Source organism: Delphinapterus leucas, chromosome 5 (assembly GCF_059928025.1).
Source record: "Delphinapterus leucas isolate spDelLeu-1000000601 "Yukka" chromosome 5, BTC_Dleu_Yukka2, whole genome shotgun sequence".
Classification (NCBI taxonomy): Eukaryota; Metazoa; Chordata; class Mammalia; order Artiodactyla; family Monodontidae; genus Delphinapterus; species Delphinapterus leucas.
Window position 1 is genome coordinate 65,275,562 of NC_143133.1, and position 19,278 is coordinate 65,294,839.

At 38.2% G+C, this 19,278-nt stretch overlaps 1 protein-coding gene across 10 annotated transcripts in view; it reads right to left on the bottom strand.

The window, feature by feature from the left end:
- APBB2 (amyloid beta precursor protein binding family B member 2) overlaps positions 1-19,278 on the bottom strand; it is a 379,608-nt gene that overhangs the window by 254,630 nt on the left and 105,700 nt on the right. For 9 of the 10 annotated variants that reach the window (XM_089911829.1, XM_089911832.1, XM_089911826.1 and 6 more), the window contains one exon: positions 14,209-14,314. The gene's annotated coding sequence lies outside the window, so the exon portion shown is untranslated. Of the gene's footprint in view, positions 1-13,203; positions 13,309-14,208; positions 14,315-19,278 lie in introns of all 10 variants that reach the window. The other variant, XM_089911825.1, reaches the window with a different exon arrangement.

Here is a 19,278-nt window from a genome sequence, read left to right on the forward strand (position 1 = left end):
AAAAAAATTAGTTAATTAAAAAAAAAAAAAGAAGTAATTAAGGTAAGCCAACAGGCCTAGACAAGATTTTTTAGCTCGGGGTAGGGTGGGGGCTATGAAATGAATTGCTTTGAGTGGCATTCCCTTGAAAATAATGCTGAAGCTTCCTGTTGGTTTATAATCAACAGAGAGGGCCACTGACTGAATTTTGGTAACCTCAAAATTTTTGCATGGAGGAGTAGGATGGGAAGAGGCAGTAAGTCCACATCAGTGAATGAAGCATCATGGTTCACAAAAACAGAATTAAAATTTGTAATTTTCTACCTAGTCCTCTAAGCTTTCCTCCCTAAGTTCACGCATTTCTATAAATAATTGGCTTTTTACTTAAAATAATAATGGAAATGAATTAATCTCACCTGAACTCTTAGCAGTTTAACATGAAGAAAATGTAAGGAACTTTCCAGTTGGAAAACAAATCACGGGACACCACCTTAACTATCCCTGAGAGAGTAACCACAACAATGCAACCAACTGTAAGAACAAACTACAATGAGCAGTGAGACAAAAATATCACCCAAGAAGAAAAAACGTCAAGTGCATTATTTTAAAAGCACTGATTATTTAAACCCTTCATACATCTACATATGTAAGGCAAAGGGGTCTTACTCATTGCCAAATAACAAAAACAAAATACAGAAGTCTAATACTAAACTAATATAAACATCAGTTTGCTTACTGTAAGAATGAATAAAAGTCATAAAAGCCAACCTCTGGGAGAAATCAACAAAGCCAAGAGTTTGGTTCTTTAAAAAGTCCAACAAAATTGACAAACCTTTAATTAGACTAAAAAAAAGGGAAGAAGACTCAAATAACTAACATCAGAAATAAAAAAGAGAACATTACTCCCAATTGTAAAGATATAAAAGGGATTATAAAAGAGTACTATGAACAACTGTAGGGTAACAAATTTGACAACCTAGATGAAATGCGTACGTTTCTAAAAACACCTACCAAGATGGAACTCTGAAGAAAGAAAATCAGACCTATACCTAATAACAAAACTGATCAGTAATCTCAGAAAGAAAAGCCTAGGACCAGATGGCTTTACCAGTAAGTTCTATCAAACATTTAAAAAAGAAGAATCCTTCTCAAGTCCTCCTAAAAAAATGAAAGAGGGGGAAACACTTCCAAATTCATTCTATGAAGCTAGCATTACACTCATATCAACGAAAGTTTTCTACATAAAACAAACAGACAAACCCCTACAGACCATTATCCCTTACGAATACTGATGGAAAAATCCTCAGCAAAATACTAGCAAACAGAATGCAACAGCATATTAAAAGTGGAATTTATTGCTGAAATGCAAAGATGGTTCAACATATGAAAATCAACCAATGTAATGCACCACATTAAAAGAATGAAGGAAAAAAATATCACCTGATCATCTCAACTGATGCAGAAAATAAACCTGAAAAATTCAGTACTCTTTCATGATAAAAAACACTCAACAAATTAGGAATAGAAGGAAACTACTTCAACAAAATAAAGGCCTTATATGAAAAACCCACAGCTAACAATATACTCAATAATGGATTAAGATCAAGAACTAGGCAAGAATGCTGCTCACTCTTGCCACTTCTGTTCAGTATAGTACGGGAAGCCCTACCCAGAGCAATTAGGTAAGAAAAAGAAATAAAAAGCATCCAAATTGGAAAGGAAGAAGTAAAATTATTTCTATTCACGGATGACATGAAAACCCATCACAGATGTAGAAAACACTAGATTCCAGAAAAAATTTTAAAAAATGGTAGAACTAATAAACAAATTCAGCAAACTTACAGGATATAAAATTAACACACAAAAATCAGTTGCATTTCTATACATTAACCATGAACGATCCAAAATGAAAACTAAAGACAATTCTATTTATAACAGAATCAAAAAAGAATAAAATACTTAGGAATAAGCTTAACCAAGGAGGCAAAAGGCTTATACACTGAAAACTGCAAAATGTGGCTGAAAGAAATTCAAGAAGAGTCAAATAAATGGAAAGATATCCTGCATTCATAGATTGGAAGACTTAATATTATGTTAGGATGTCAATACTACCCAAAGAGATACACATATTCAATGGAATCCTTATCAAAACCCCAAAGACATTTCTGCAATTGTGAAGTCCGCACATATTCTCTCTTTCAATAAGTTTTAAGGGTGAATTGCTCCAAGTTACCAACTGACATTAATAATAATTAATCAACCTATAAAGTAATATATTGAACATTGCTAATTGGAAGCTACCATTCAGACATACAGAGGATTCAACGTGTAAAATAGGGTGGCATCATCACTAACATTCAGGCTGACAATGGACCAAATCCACAACTTTTTGCACGAGACAATCACAGGGGAGACTTGGTGAGCCTGTTCTGCCATTGCACTTGAAAAGCATACCAACAGAATAGTATAATATCAGATAATGGGTAGAAAGGCCTTTTCCAGCAACAGATACCTGGGTCTCCACAAAACAGCTACAGTCACAAACCAGGGCAGTGTCAAGGAAGGTAATCACCATCATCAGATACAGAGAGGTTCAATTTGTTCAAAAACTGTACTGTGCATTTTTTTTTTTTTTTTTGCAGTACGCGGGCCTCTCACTGTTGTGGCCTCTCCCGTTGCGGAGCACAGGCTCTGGACGCGCAGGCTCAGCGGCCATGGCTCACAGGCCTAGCCGCTCCACGGCATGTGGGATCTTCCCGGACTGGGACATGAACCCATGTCCCCTGCATCGACAGGCAGACTCTCAACCACTGCGCCACCAGGGAAGCCCTGTACGGTGCATTTTTAGGAGTTATTATAGATGCATAGAATTTCTGATTGACAAAGACCTTTAAAATGATATTACATGTGAAAATCATTTTATGGATAAGAAAATGAGGACCCCAGGAAGGGGTACCTATGTAACTCAAGGTCACACAACTAGCAGTTAGCAAAACCGGGACTAGAACCTAGGTTCCCAGTGTTCCTCCGTCTTCCCTAATAAAACTCCTGAGCTTCAGGCTGGGAGTACCACCTTAGTCTGCTGCCAGAAAAAATCTCCCCACCAAATGATTTCTTTTTCTTTCCAGTTTTATTGAGCTATAATTGACATATAACATTGTATTAGTTTAAGGTGTACAATATAATGACTTGACATGTGTATTTATGACTAAATGGTCACCACAGTAAGTTAGTTAACATTCATCACCATGTATAGTTAAAAAGCTTTTTCTCTTGTGATGAGAACTCTTAGGATCTACTCTCTTAGCAACTTTCAAATGTACAGTACAGTATTGTTAACTACAGTCACCATGCTGCACATTACATCCCCATGACTTATTTATCTTATAACTGGAAGTTTGTTCCTTTTGACTACCTCTCCCACCCACAAACCCCTCACCTCAGACAACCACCAATCTGTTCTTTGTTTCTGTAAATTCAGGATTTTTTTAGATTGTACCCATAGGTGAGATCATACAGTATTTGTCTTTCTCTGTGTGACTTATTTCACTTAACATAATGCCTTCAAGGTCCATCCATGTTGTTGCAAATGGCAGCATTTTCTTCTTTTTGATGTCTGAATAATAGTCCACTGGCTATATATGCCACAGTTTCTTTATCCATTCAGCTGGTGACGGATACTTGCATGTCTTGGCTATTGTAAACAATGCTGCAATGAACATGGGGGAACAAATATACCTCTTCTAGATAGTGATTTCATTTCCTTCAGACATACACCCACAAGTGGAATTGCTGGATCTTATGGTAGTTCTATTTTTAATTTTTAATTTTTTGAAGAACCTTCATACTGTTTTCCATAGTGGCTGCACGATTTTACGATCCCACCAACAGTGCATAAGAGCTCCTTTTCTCCACATCCTCCCCAACACTTTTTATCTCTTGTAGTTTTGATGACAGCCATTCTAACAGGTGTGAGGTGATCACAAAACAATTTCTTAAAGATTCTTGACCACATCAGTATATGCCCAATATGATTAAACCAACTCACGCCTGCCTTAGGAAAGGAAACTTCTAGGATTATATGGAATCCTCTGCACTGATTCTGAATTTTTTGATAGCTGTGGCTATTGTCGTCCCATCCCTGGGGTAAGCGGTTAGGATCTGCCCTGTGAGAGGTGGACTTCCCAGTGTCAATTACTCTGGGAAGAGGCAGAGCCTGAGATAAGAAATGAAAACTAGGAAGGAAAGACCTGGCAGAAATCTTCCCTCTTCAGGGCCTTAATCTATTTGATGCCTTGCCTCTACAACTAAATACGCTGATAGTCACTTCTGGGAGAGGGGGCTGGTGGTCTAGGCCACAGAGGTAGCCTTGTAAGGGCCCAGTGAGGATGGGTCTCAGTATGCCATATCTAGTAGCAATTTTATGGGACTCTCAGGGTTTTGTTAAAGGTCATAAACTCAACTTTCATCTACTATAGGGAATTAAGGACATGTTTCCAAGCTAAGGATGGAGTGGGAAATAGGAAAGCAGAGTGGGATAGCAGAGCTATCACAGTGCTGGCAGCAATGATTAGCAAGGTCCCCAAAGAAAAGGGAACCTTGGGACAGGAATCCAGGCATGAGAGCTAGGTTCACCTCATCATATGAAGATGGTGTCCTTTCCTGATCACCTCAGAAGAGGAAGCATTAATTTATAACTAGGAGGCACAATGGGTTTCTTGCAAATCATCACAGGTTAAACAGATTTCCTGACACCGATAACACAGGATGATATTCAGTAGGTGAGCACCGTGATGACTGTCCAATGTTTATAGTCAGCATCCATTCTGATTGGCCAGAATCTGGTTGTCAACTATTTTGAGTCTCATCCTTCCAACAATAATACATGTGTCTCCACCTCAGTTTCTGCTATTGATTCCTAAGCCTTGGAGAACATTAACCTTTTTGTTAGTGCTTATCACAGATGCAGGAATGAATAAACACTATATTAATAAACTCTAAGCAATAGATACCATTATTCCCACTTTATAGGCTAGAAAACCGAGGCTCAGAGAAAGAACTCACCCACAGATAGCCTGAGGCAGAGCCAGAATTTTATTCCAAAACAATTTTAAGATTGTATAGAAACAGTCCCTCTACTCTGGAAATCTACCCTCCTGTGAAAGATAACATTGCAGGGAACAAGAAACTATGGGACTTGAAGGTAAATGCATCATTATCTCATAAAATATCAATATTAATATGGAAAAGGCTGGTCTAATAAGCATGATTTTAATCCTCCCCAACTCTCATGCTGCAATTATTGTCCAGCATTACCTGAATACCTAAAAAGCTTTTACATATATCTGTATGACAAAGTACTAGTTCATGTCTTCAAATCCATGTGAACTATAAAACCAATTTAACCCTGTTTATTAAGAGAAAAGCCCCAGCATATATTCTATTAATGTGCACTGAATCCCTATGTGAATCTCACTTGATTAAAATATTATTACTATTAAAATATTCTTACTATTAAAATATTCTTACTACTATTACAAAAGACACAATTTAACAGATTTAAGGAAAAAAACTTGAATTCAACAACTTCCCCTCCGGTCATTTATTTAAACCTCTGACAAAACCTCTGTTCTAAGAAATTATTTCTTCTACTTTCTACTTAGAGAACAAGTGAAAGTACATCTGAATTAAATTACCACTGCTGTGGAAACACTGAAACTCTAAATAAAAACTAGCAATCAAGACAAGATTATCTCAAAAGATGCTAGATTCCCTCAACACTGCCCATCATCAGGACAGTCTTTAAATGCCCTTTCTCATAGGCTATGCCAGTCATTAGTTGTAATTAAAGTTCTTGTTGAAATTGGCTTATATCTCTCTACATCTGAATCTTTTCAGGTACCGCTCATTTTCTCTTCTTCCTACTTATTATAAGAGACCAGACACTAGTCTGCTTCGAAATTTTACAGGTACTACATCTACGTTAAGGTAATTCATCAAAGTAGTCTGAATGCTGTAAAGATTATTTTTTTTAACGATACAGAATGTCACCAAATTCCCTTATTAGTAGGGTGGCCATTTAATTTATCATCCAAACCAGAACACTTGGTTCTGAAAGGGGGCATTATCAAAAATAGCAACAGGCACAGTCAGGACTGTCCCAGCAAACTGACACATATTGCCACCCTACTTATTAAAGAACCAAACACCGCGCTTAAAAGCCGAAAGTCTCAAAAAAGTGAAATAAGGTTCATGGTGGGAAAGAGGGCAGAGTGGGTTCATGTGTGAATAGAAAGTCAGAAGAGTCCAATCAGAAGGTCAAGAGAAAGTTGCATTCTCTCTTAGGCACCCAAACGCAATGGCATTTCCAGATTACATAAACACAGCTCCTCCCCACCTTGGATATTAAAAGGGTTTGTACATATGAATCAAGTCTGTCATATGTCGTGTGCTCTCCTTATTTATTTATCCGTTTATTTTACGGCTACCCTCACACTCCTCCTCGATGTTACCTTATCTCCCACCCACACCCCACAACCCACAAGCTTCCTTTCCCCTCTCTTCCTTATTTTATGTCTCATCACTGAACCAATAAACCAGAATTCCTAGGAACTTGCTACATACCAGGCACTGTGCTAAGTCCTCCTACATAAAATAGGGATCCCAAAACTGAATTTGATTCAGTCCTTGCCAGCTCATTGTTCAAATTTTTATTCACCACGCTTTGTTTAAAACTCAATACAGGGGATTCCCCTGGTGGCACAGTGGTTAAGACTCCACGCCCTCAATGCGGGGGTCGCGTGTTCAATGCCTGGTCAGGGAACTAGATCCCACGTGCCTGCCGCAACTAAAAGTTCGCATGCCACAACTAAGGAGCCAGCGAGCTGCAACTAAGGAGCCCGTGAGGCGCAACTAAGACCAGGCGCAACTAAGACCCGGCGCAACCAAATAAAAAAAAAAAACAAAAAAAAAACCTCAATACCATTTCACTCCAGCCTCCATTTCTGCATGTCCTAAGCAGCCCAACCAAGGAGTACAGTTGCCAAGTCTCCTAGTGAAGTCACCTCTCTATCTATTTGTAGATAATTTAGTACAGTATATACATTGATATAAAAGAAGAATAAACTAAACAACTTTCATTAAGGCGTCAAAATTCCCACACCTTAAAAAAACTTTATAAAAGCTCTTCTGCTCTCCTAACCAAGACACGGCAGCTTTTGGAGGGGAACACTCTTTTTTGCATACCTTTTTCCTCCTTGAAGCTGGTGAAAGATTATGTCTTGCCCACCACTGAATTTCCAGCACCTTGCAGAGTGTCTAGCACAAAATAGACACTCAATATCTGTTGAATAAATGAATGAATGACGGGCTCATGGTTAATGACTTTTTTTTTATGTCAACACCTCAAGATCTTTTGCTCCACTGATAAACTCCTCTCTCAAAAGGCAGTCTCCCCCCCCCCAATCCCCCACCTCCCCACCACAGTAACAGCTTTGGAGTCAGCCAAAAACCCCAGATCATATCCCAGCCACTTAATAGCAATGAAACCCTGGGCAAGTTTTCTAATCATTCTCTACGCCTTATTTTTCTTACCTATAAAATAGAGATAGCACTATCAAGTTTGCTAGGTTTTGGCGGTATTTGTGAGATTTGAAAACAGTTTATGTCAAGGGCCAGGCAGGAACCTACTAAATGTGTGTCAGATGAAAGAATAAATTGCCATTCTGTTCTGTGGCTCCAGGTCAAAATGTAACCATCAAACTGTAATTTGCCAAAGCTGATCTTCATTTAACAACAGATATGCATCAGAAGTGGTAACACACAACTGGAGTCTGTCTGCTGTGGAACATCAAAGGGAGAGTTTAACATCTGCTTTTAAATGCAGGAGAACAACAATTAGTGCACAAGTAAAAGGGAAAGGTATACAATCCGATTTTATTTTCCCCACCAGGGTATCCATGTATTAAGGGATTACCAGTTTACAGCAGACTAAAGCTTTTTTGCAAGGGTCACTTAGTGGGGGGAGGTAACCCTGGAAATGGTTTTTAAATTCAGCATTTATTGATAGCTCCTGCTTTTCACCATCAAGAAGGTACAGGCCAAGTCTGCCCTTCCTTCAAAGTGCAAAACTAAGCAATCAAAAACTACAAGAATAAGACTGAGGCTGAAGAGTATTTTTACCCAACTTGTTAGCAATCGAAGATATTAAACCTCAAAAGGGAATAACATCATGAATCTTTGTGCAACTTGAAATTTAGGAAATGTATGCCTGTGATGGACGGGACACTTTGTTTTCACTGTAGAGCCACGTTCTGAGACCCATTCTCCGGCTGTCAGGCCGAGCAGCAGCCGTGGGAATAAGCAGCTCCCTGTGCTTTATTTCTAGCACACCTGAACCTGCCATCAACTGCGGCCATGACAGCTATTTACGGGCCCTTACTTTCCCCTTTTCCAGTAACAGCGGCAGAGACAAGCTATGAAACTTCCCCAGGGTTTGCTTTCCTTCCTCACAGCTCTCTTGGAAGATGAAAGAAACCCCAGCGTTTTTCAAAGCCCAGAGGCAATGTTGATCTTGAGTAACATTTTCTATTTTCTTAAAAGACGTCGTTTCCTACTCTCCTCCAGCATACGGAACATGAAGCAAAGCCTAAACTACGTCCTTAGAGTTCAGGAAAATAAATGCAGTAGTTACAAGAGAACGTGAACTCTGGTTTAAAAACAGCAAAGGGTTAGGGATAAACACGGGCTGTAATACTGAACCGTCAAGTTCTGTCCTACGAGCTCACAGTTTGGGCCTCCTTTTAAAGAGTGTCTGAGCAAAAGTGGCTCCCATCTGAATACGGATATTTTTTCCCTAAATTCCCAGTGAACCAAGTACACGAACCTATTATAACAACCTGTTTTCTTATCCATCTTCCTTTTACAGATGCTTTCTTGTCTTGAGTCACAGAGTTCATAAACCAAGAAACTAGGGTGCAAACCTAGGCAGCCTGACCCCAACGGTCTCCCATAATATGCCCTGAACCAGAAAAGTACTTCTGTTTGTTGTCTAAATCTGAAACCAGCCAGGACCAACAGGAGTAACCGTCAACACAAGGGCTCCACATATTTTCACAAACTGAGGTCCTTACCTGCATGAATGATGGTGTAGTATTTTTTATGGACTCAAAAATATCATTTAAGACAGTTTTATACCTGCCATAGCAATGAAGCAGCAAGCACAGCTTTACAGCCTCCAAAAGGGCTTACAAGACGTGCATTTTAGTCTCAGCTTCAGTTTTGGACAGCAAGTCACAAGATAAAATGGCAATTAGGAATTTCCTGAAACTTTAGAGATCAATCTAGATATCAAACAACTAAATAGATAAATAAATAAACAAATATCAAACTAAAATCCAATTACCCCCATTTAAGTAACACTTGATATAACGTCAACAGAAGCTTTACATATATAATTTTAAAACACTGAATTTCAAGGGACAAAATATCTTAGAGATTATTCATCTTATCAATGCAAATTTTATTGAGCAAAGAGTTATGAAAGACAAAAAAAAAAAAAGTGAATGAGACTGGATCCCAGGCCTCAAGACCTTACAGTCTATTGAACATTATGTAAATAACTATAACCCAATTCAAGTTAAAAACAATAAAAGATAAAATCAGAATATACTATCAGAGAGACTGAAGTAGGGTATTAAGCGAGTTTGACACACAGAAAGGATTACTTCTGATCATAGCACAGTGGTTAAGAGCATAAACATGAGAGTCATACAGACCTGAGTTCAAGTCTTGACCACTCTACTCCCTAGCTATGTGACATTAGACAAGTTATTTAACCTCACTGAGCCTCAGTTTCAAAATCTTTATAATGGGGCGATAACACCTACCTCTCAGAACTGATATATAGAATTAAATAAGATGAAATATGTAAAACTCTTACTACAATTCCCAGCACACTCCCAGGGTTAATTGCTAGCAGTGGCTTCCAGTTCCAGACCTATTATTTCTCCAACTCACATGCCTAGCTACTTCTCTTACCAATGCTCTTTAATTGCTCTGGTCCAATGCCCTGCTAGATCCTACTACCAACTCTTCTTTAAAGATGAAGAGATGGACTTTGAGAAAATGGGGAACATGCCCAATGCCACACAGACTCCTGACTCCTCGGGAAAAGACCGCCCCTTCCTCAGCAGGCCCACAGCATTTGTGAATCCATCTTCCCTACAAGCTCACCAGAGTCAGATGGATACCTCATGGGCTTTAAAGTTAGATGGATCACAGTTAGAATCCTAACTCAAACCTTTTCTAGCCATGTGAATGCTGGAGAGTTACTTTCCCCCGAGTTTCAATAATCCCTACCCTGAGAATTACTGTGACAATCTAGTGACTCACTACTATGACTTCCACACTTGTTCAGACAGCAGAGCCAGTCTAAGGGCAGAATATCAGAAATCTTGGTATATTTAACTGTACCACATGAACCAAGAATTATTCTACTAGGAGAAATTACAACTGCATTATATACATACTGCTTCCCAAATATTATGTGTGTGTGTGTGTGTGTACACGTGTGTACAAATATATACACACGTTTTTTAAATCATTGTTCTAAGTTTATTGATTAAATGCTTGTTATTCATTAACTTTTTTTTTCCTATTTGCTAATTTAACTTAACAAGTAGTAGCAGGTACCAAAAGTTCAGGAAAATACAATGGAAAAAAAACCCCTTAAGGATTAGAAAATTCTATTCATGATTTATTTTGGAAGGGGTGGGTCAATGAATATCATTACTGAATGTTAGTGGTCAAACGCCTCATTTGAATATATCCAGAATATCACATGATACACACTGAATACATGTTATTTGAATCTGAATTTGAAACTCAAATTAAGTTCCCTGAAAGCAAGAGCATATCTCGTTCATCTCTCTATAAGGAGCTCCTAACACAGTGCCTGGCACATGGTAGTTGTGCAAAAAATGCTGGCTTAATAAATGAACCTAAAATTGAGAAGGCATGCAAAGGTCTATAATACATTTTGCATCTGCAATTAATTTGGATTTCAATTTGCTCCAATAAATTATATTCCAAAGTCTATGAAACGTTCCTTCTGTACCCATCACCTCATCTGAGATATTAAGAGCTTCTTGGGAGGAAGAAATACATGGGTAGAATCCTTCCTTCGGCACAGAAATATTGATGAAGACAGCTAAGCGGGAGGAAGATGTCACCTGCACTCTTGTAATATAACAAAGGGACCAAAGAAGTCACAAGCTTTATACACAGTACCTGTCAAACAGTGACATTTACCATTTTGAACACATATTTAGTCCCACAAGCCTCCTGTTCAGAACATGTCTGGTTACAGTAAACACAGTAGAGATTGTAGAAGGTGAATCCTAGTCTATTCTCTGCTCACAGATGAAAAACCCACACCATATATTTCACATATTTATACTCCCTTCTAACTGAAAGCCAGGATCACCTAAAATTAAACAAAAAGCTAAGATTCAACTGTTTCTCTTTCACTAAAAATGATATTGTAGGCAAATATTTATTAGCATGGGAATTCATTATTTATTAAGTGGAAAAGAAAGGATACCAAATAATTTGTAGCATATACTACTCTGATAGTATTAACATAAAAATAAACATAAATATGTATTAAACAGGATAATAAAATACAAGCTATTTTCTACTTCTTTTAAAATAATCCATGGCTAATTTTTCAAAAGTGCATCCACATTTTGTCAATATTATAGACTCAAGTTTCCACAAACCTACTTCAAACAATTAAATAAAACACTTGAAACAAGGAAGTCTTTGAAAACATATTTGTGATTAAGAAAAAAATAAAAGTAGAGGAAACTGGGAGTTAAAAGGAAGTGTGGGGTCTTCCCTGGTGGCGCAGTGGTTGAGAGTCCGCCTGCCAATGCAGGGGTCACGGGTTCGTGCCCCGGTCCGGGAAGATTCCACATGCCATGGAGCGGCTGGGCCCGTGAGCCATGGCCACTGAGCCTGCGCGTCCGAAGCCTGTGCTCCGCAACGGGAGAGGCCACAACAGTGAGAGGCCCACGTACAGCAAAAAAAAAAAACAAAAAGGAAGTGTGGTGGTTGTTTAGGGTTCTGAATTTTCCCTAAAATTGCACTAACCTCCCCCAAAATAAGTCACCAATTCATTTAAGTACCCCTTATAGTTTTCAAAGTACTTTCAGAAACATTCACCTGTGACTTTTGTAAATTTCAGAAGGGACTTCCCTCCATCTCCCCCCACTCTGCCCTCTCCCTTAATGTTTACTTCCATATAACTAGTTCTTCAGCACTAGATTTATACAGAGCATACTTATGCATTATAACCACCTCCTTTTTAACTTAAAAGTCAACTGTGAATATCCTTCTGTGCATATAAATTTTCACCTATGACATCAGTTTCAGTAAGCAGGGATCCTTCTGCCATAGTCCCTTTGGTAACACAGGGACTGTCTTTAGCTTACTGTGGTGATCAAAAGTCCTACTGATGCCTTGCTTTTACAAAATGGAAAAGTAACTTTTACAGCAATATCACAAAGGGAATATTTTGGTGTAATGGAAGGAATATATTTCACCAGGGACTATATTAAATTTTAAAGAAATGCTAAATTATTTGAAAGGCAGTTTAAGTAGCTCACTTTCTGGGGCTAAGTTGTATTTCCAATCTAAACACCACTGCAAATATTGAGATCCTAATGGCCAGAGAATTAATCTTAAGCTCTTTTCATTCTACTTCTGTGGACAGACTGGTGACTTCCAACATAATCCTCTTTCAAATATCCTTCCAGGATGGAATAAATATCCTTTATTTTAAGGTTAATATGTGAATACAAGGCTAAAAAATTCAACTAAATATATTGCTATCATTTTTTTTTTAATTCCACTGACAATAGTATTTCACTACTGCAAATGTTTCACTGTAACAAAAAAAAATGTTTTTGGAGAAAATTTTCCAAGTCCTTGCTTTCATTGGATTTATATTTTAACAGAGACTTGATGGCTCTCAGAAACTGTTTTCGTGGTGTGTGTATACTCTGTGTGTGTATGTAATATTTTTTCAGTACATCTTATTTAACTTCAAGACAGCTTCATAATTAAAGACCCTTACCTTATTAAAATTATTTCAAATAACACACAATTTAGTTATAAATAAATTTACACTACAAACAATATAACAATAAAATCTGATCTTACTGTTTAATGCTTCTATGGAACTTCTAGAGTATAGTTCTTTTCTGTCTTGTTTTGTTTTAGGAATGTTTCAACTATCTCATTTGTACTGTCAGAAATGTAGAGGAGCTGCAATACACAAAGAATACAAAGTTTAGAAAACTATCTAGTGATTTAATGAGCAAACAGTTCCTACTGTCAATGATATTGCTTCCGGAATACACCAGAAAGGAGGTGTGTGTGAATGCACATGCGTGAGTGCGTGTGTATGTGTATGTGTGTTGTTTCACTTACATTCTTATGGGCCACTCACATTTCCAAGTACTACCTACAAAAAAGTAGACTGTATTATTTTTAGGGCCCATTTTACCTTTCTCTTCAAAAAGATCAGGGAAATAAACTGACCTTTATGGCACCAAACAATTTTTTCTACAAGATAGTCAAGCCATTCACACAGGTTTCTCAATTAAACTATCTTAGAGTTTCTCGAAAAAGTTATAAAACAATAAAACTGACAGATGCATCAATTCTTCCAAAACCAAGCTACATGAGGGACTTATTGAACAAGTGATTCCACATTTTATTTTCCTTTCCAGACAAGAAAAGAACCAAATGGATTACATTCTTATTCTAAAAAATTCAGAACCGAAGAGCTTATCTAAAAGTCTAAAACTCCTGAAGCTCAGAAAACTGGACTCACTTTTCTGTCACACCATATTACACTGTCTTACCTTTAGAGTTTAATTCATCTACTGAACACCTAATAAAGGTTTTATCACAACCTTGAGGACTCAGTTTATGAAATCACAAAGAAATGGCACATTGCAGAAAGTCATCCTAATCTCCTGAAAGGTTGTTTTATTTTTTTTTAAAGGTCTCCTGAGTCCCTTTCCATGTTTCAAGTCTGTAAGAGCATATAAAACTTACAAAGCCAGGAAAGAAAGGAAGTAGAAAAGCCACAGACAAACTGTTAACTTTCTGAGAGAAATGTAACAAAATTTTTAAAAAGCGAATTAGAAAATTACTTACTTTTCCCAGGTCTTTGGTACAAAGCTCAGAAGGCAATTTCCCTTTTCCCACAAAGTCTTGTTAATTAATAGCAATCACTCAATGAGGTCAGGCAGCCCGAATATATCTAGAAATTGTGTAGAGACAAAAAGTTAACATTCAAAGTCAGATTAGAAATTAAAAATCAAAACACCCCATTGCTATTCACAGCCTCTGCATAATTAAAATACAGATTTCATTGGAATATCTAAATGATGAGCTATATTAGCTTCTTTTCTTTCAGAACAATACTAACAAGACTTGCTAAATCTAGATGGTGTTTTGATCTGTCATCTAATTAAAGTTACTAAAGCCGGAATCAGCAAGGCTTGTTGGCAACCGTTCACGATAAAAATGTCCTTCTCAGGGAGTTCTAAAAAGCAACTTAGGGAGGATGTGGACTTCTAATTATACTGTGACTTGGGAGGGAAGGTCTTCCGAAATCACACTTGCTTGCCTCACCTTCCAAAGATGAGCTCATCTCACAAACACAGAAGCAGTTGTAAATAGAAGTGAACAATAACAACTTAAAGAAATTCATCAACAACTTGTAGATGCCCTTCAGATGTATCCATTGAAGCACACTTCACTTTTGCAGGTGGGAATGAGGAGAGGCGTGTTAAGTTTTTTTAAAAAATAAATTTATTTATTTATTTATTTTGGCTGCACTGGGTCTCTGTTGCTCTGCGTGGGCTTTCTCTAGAGTTGCAGTGAGCGGGGGCTACTCTTCGTTGCGGTGTGCGGGCTTCTCACTGCGGTGGCTTCTCTTGTTGTGGAGCACAGGCTCTAGGTGCACGGGCTTCAGTAACTGTGGCACGCAGGCTCAGTAGTTGTGGCCGAAGGGCTCTAGAGTACAGGCTCAGTAGTTGTGGCACACGGGCTTAGTTGCTCCGAGGCATGTGGAATCTTCCCGGACCGGGGCTTGAACCCACGTTCCCTACATTGGCAGGCAGATTCTTAACCACTGCGCCAACAGGGAAGTCCCAATTTTTTTCTAATAAAACAGAAAATCCGAAAATTCTGCATGATGATAATCTCACTTAAAACATAAGTTACTTCCCCCAACAATGCTGTGAATGAATACATAGGTAATACATCATTCATAAGATAAACAAGTTTAAGTAGGTGTAACAGATGCCACAGGTACACCATAACCTAAAGTCTGTGCACCTGTCAGCCTCTCCCACACTGGGCCTCACGTTAGATGTAATTCTAAGAAGCGTGATAAATTCATTTAAAAGCCATAAGAGATTGAGAAATAGGTCCTTTAGGAGGAGGCAGGAAGCACTGCCACGGTAGGCAGTCAGAATCCCACAGGCATCAATAGTCATCATTTATTATTACTGTCATTGTTACTGTTACAGTTTAGAGTTACTATTACAATGTTATTGTTACACTTACACAGTATACACTCGCAAGCCAGATTCTTCTCTAAGTGTTTTTACATGTATTAACTCCATTTAGGATAGAGACAAGCAGAAATATCCCCTAGACATCACGCTGGTGCCACACAGTACACTCAGTTCTATAACACTCGTGTTTGTTCCAAGGTTGATACAGTAGGGAGCAACTTGAGCGTAACTTGATTTTCACATTTGTTTAGGTATGATTTCACTGCAAGAAACATTAGGTAATAGCAGAAGATTGCACGGGGCGGAACCCAGCTGTCTAAGGATACACAAAAGGCACAAAACCCACACCTCAAATATCTGTTGGCGATCTCAGTCCCCCCGACATGTGCCAAGCCACAGCTTCCAAGCTGGGTGCCCCAACTTTCCTTCTGATTTCAGGTAACCCTCTTTCCACCACTTCACAGTGACGCATAAACTGCAACCCTTCCAGGGCCTCAGTCCACAGGAAATGTCAAGACTTTCTCAAGGTAAAATGCCATATTTAGTGCACTTTTTATCTATTTACTTCTTGACCAACTAATATGTGTAAAACTGTGCTCCGATTTTTATTCAGTTCCCATCTTACTTTTTTTTAATGTGTCACTGATAAAGGTTTTTTTTTTTTTTTTAATTTATTTTTGGCTGTGTTGGGTCTTCGTTGCTGTGCGTGGCTTTCTCTAGTTGTGGCGAAAGGGGGCTACTCTTTGTTGAGGTGTGCGGGCTTCTCATTGCAGTGGCTTCTCTTGCTGCAGAGCACGGGCTCTAGGTGCGCAGGCTTCAGTAGTTGTGGCACGTGGGCTCAGTAGTTGTGGCTTGTGGGCTCTAGAGCGCAGGCTCAGTAGTTGTGGCGCATGGGCTTAGTTGCTCTGCGGCATGTGGGGTCTTCCCAGACCAGGGCTTGAACCCGTGTCCCCTGTGATTCAGTCAGCTGTGGCCAGGTCGGCAGGGCCATGTGACAGGCTTTCCTCACAAATGGCTCTACGAGTGGCGCAGGTAACCTGCTAGTGTTGGAGGGTCTCCTGCAGAGGCGGGCGGTGGCTGTGTCTCACCATGGGGACAAGGACACTGGCAGCAGAAGTTCTGGGAAGTACTCCTTGGCGTGAGCCCTCCCAGAGTCTGCCATCAGCCCCACCAAAGAGCCCAGGTAGGCTCCAGTGCTGGGCTGCCTCACTGATAAAGGTTTTTGAGTGTTATGTCCCTGATCCTACTTTCCCCTTAAGCACTGGGGGGTTTACTGCATAGCATGGTGGTTTTTAGAAACACATATATTGCATTTTAGCAGAACTGACTGTATAATAACTAGTGTTTACAAGGATGCTTGTGTGTTGTGTGTTTTGTTTTGTTTTTCGGGGTTTTTTTGGCCATGCCACATGGCTTATGGGATCTTAGTTCCCCGACCAGGGATCGAACCCAGCCCCATGCAGTGAAAGCACTGAGTCTTAACCACTGGACCACCAAAGGAAGTCCCAGGACGCTTGTGATTTAGACCAGAGGGGTTAAATTATGATTTTCAAATACTTTCATTATGTTAAAGAGGATAGCAACATATGTAATTTAATTTTAGAAAGAATCACACTCACATACTTTACAATAACCTAGTATGGACACTTTTAAGGGTGTTTCAGTTACGTGAAAAATTTATTTATGAGAAGTTCCGTAATGGTGGTGTTAGATAAATGAAGCGTTACTGCACCATTCCGGACAGACCAACATGATGGTGTTATAAAGATACAATTCTTGCAGACAAGAGGACTTAGCCAGAATTGCTAGAGAGGAGAAACTGAATTACTTGTCATTCCTTGAAACCAATAAATTTTTAAAAGATTAAAGTTATCCGTAAAAAAAAGTCCAAGATATACATAAAGATATGTACAAAGAAGTTTTCCATTAAAGTAATAACATTTTAAGCAATTTAAAAATATAAATATTCAGCAATGGATAAAGTTTTTTAAAATCTGTAAGATATTTAATAAAATGAGAAAATGTTTTTAAGCAGTGTTCATTGGGAATGCAGACTATAAGATGATTTGTTCCATATGATCTCAATTTTGTTTAAAAGTATCTATACCTAGAAAAAAAGACTAGAATGAAAAGTCAACATTTGTGTATAGTTGCTAATTAGAGATAACAGAATAAGGATAGAATAATTTTTATTTTCTTTGCATTTTCCTGTGGTTCCCAAATCTTCCACAATAATCATATCTACTTTTATAGTTAGAAATAATCGTGTGCTATATAAAAATAGGACTAAGGCATTTGGTGGGGGAAAAAGCCTCTTTTTACCCCCACTTTAATTCTGAATGTGACTCCAGCCCAAGAACAAGGGTACCAGATGCTTCCTCCACAGGTATTAACAGATCCAGTCACAGAAAGTATTTTCTATCTCATAATTCAAGGGCAAATACATCCCAAAAGATGTTCAAAGTATATGAATCCATTTTAGAGGCCAAAATATAATTTGCTTTTACTGGCTAAAACAGTTATAGATTTAGTAAAATCCAGATGAAAGAAGACTTTTAATTATATAATTGCATATTAGCTGTCTTAATGTCTGAAAGAAATTTAGTTATGAATGAAGAAATTGTGCTCTGGATAAAGCTCCTTTCAAACAAGATCAAGATTAAAGAAATACAAGAAGCAATGGATTCGGTTGTGGGGATGAGTGCCTCACTCGGGGAGTTTTCGATAGAAAGTAAGAAAGAGATATTGATCTTTACGACCTCCAAAAGAACTCAGCTGTCTTAAAAATTTTCCCAATAACCATAAAACTGGACTTTGAAAAGAATCCATTTGCCAAAAACGGTGACTCCTTATTAGTCATCAGTCTGCTTAGTTTAATCCCATGCACTGAAATTGCATAAGAACTAAATGGTGAAACTTCAATACTCTGAAGTCAAGGGCCAGTGTGGAACAATTTGGCCACCACACAACCCGAGTTCACTTACCTATACTGGCCAGCAGCACATTTAAAGGATGTGCCCCTTTCCATCTTCAGCATAGCATTACTCACATCAAATACCCAGTAACTATTTGGTGTAGAGCAATTGCTTTAGTACCACTCTCCATTCTCAAGAATGCACTGAGGATTAAAAATCAGTGATTGTGTGTGTGTGCGTGGTTTTGTTTTATAAAATTATAAAGCATCTGTAACATGCAGTGTATACATCTGAATAATAACCATATTCCTGCTGTACAAAGTATAGATGTACTAGTCTCTGTTTTGTTTTGTTTTTTACTTCCCAAAATGCTGACTTCAATGGAAAACAAACAAAAAACCCTTCTGTTTCAAATTTGCTTTTGTATTTTTAAGCATTTTCATAACTTCCCTATCAAATGGAAACAAAGCTACTGATTTCATGTTTTGTTCTGTTTTGTTTCACAGAATAGAAGAGGCAAATGAATATTTTAATTACGCTATCATATACAAGAAGAGATCACAGAGGTGATTCTGAGTTCCAGAAAAATCAGTTCAAGTTCAAGATCAGAGACTATCATTTTATCAAATGTATGTTGATTACTTTGGAAAATAACTGAAATTCTTGGCTCCTGTGTCTCACAAGTTGCTGCCTAAAATGCTGCACATATGCGCCTTTAATAATTTGCAAGCAAGTATTATAATCAGCAAATAAATTCAGATACTATTTTCAGTTAGGAGTGTTCA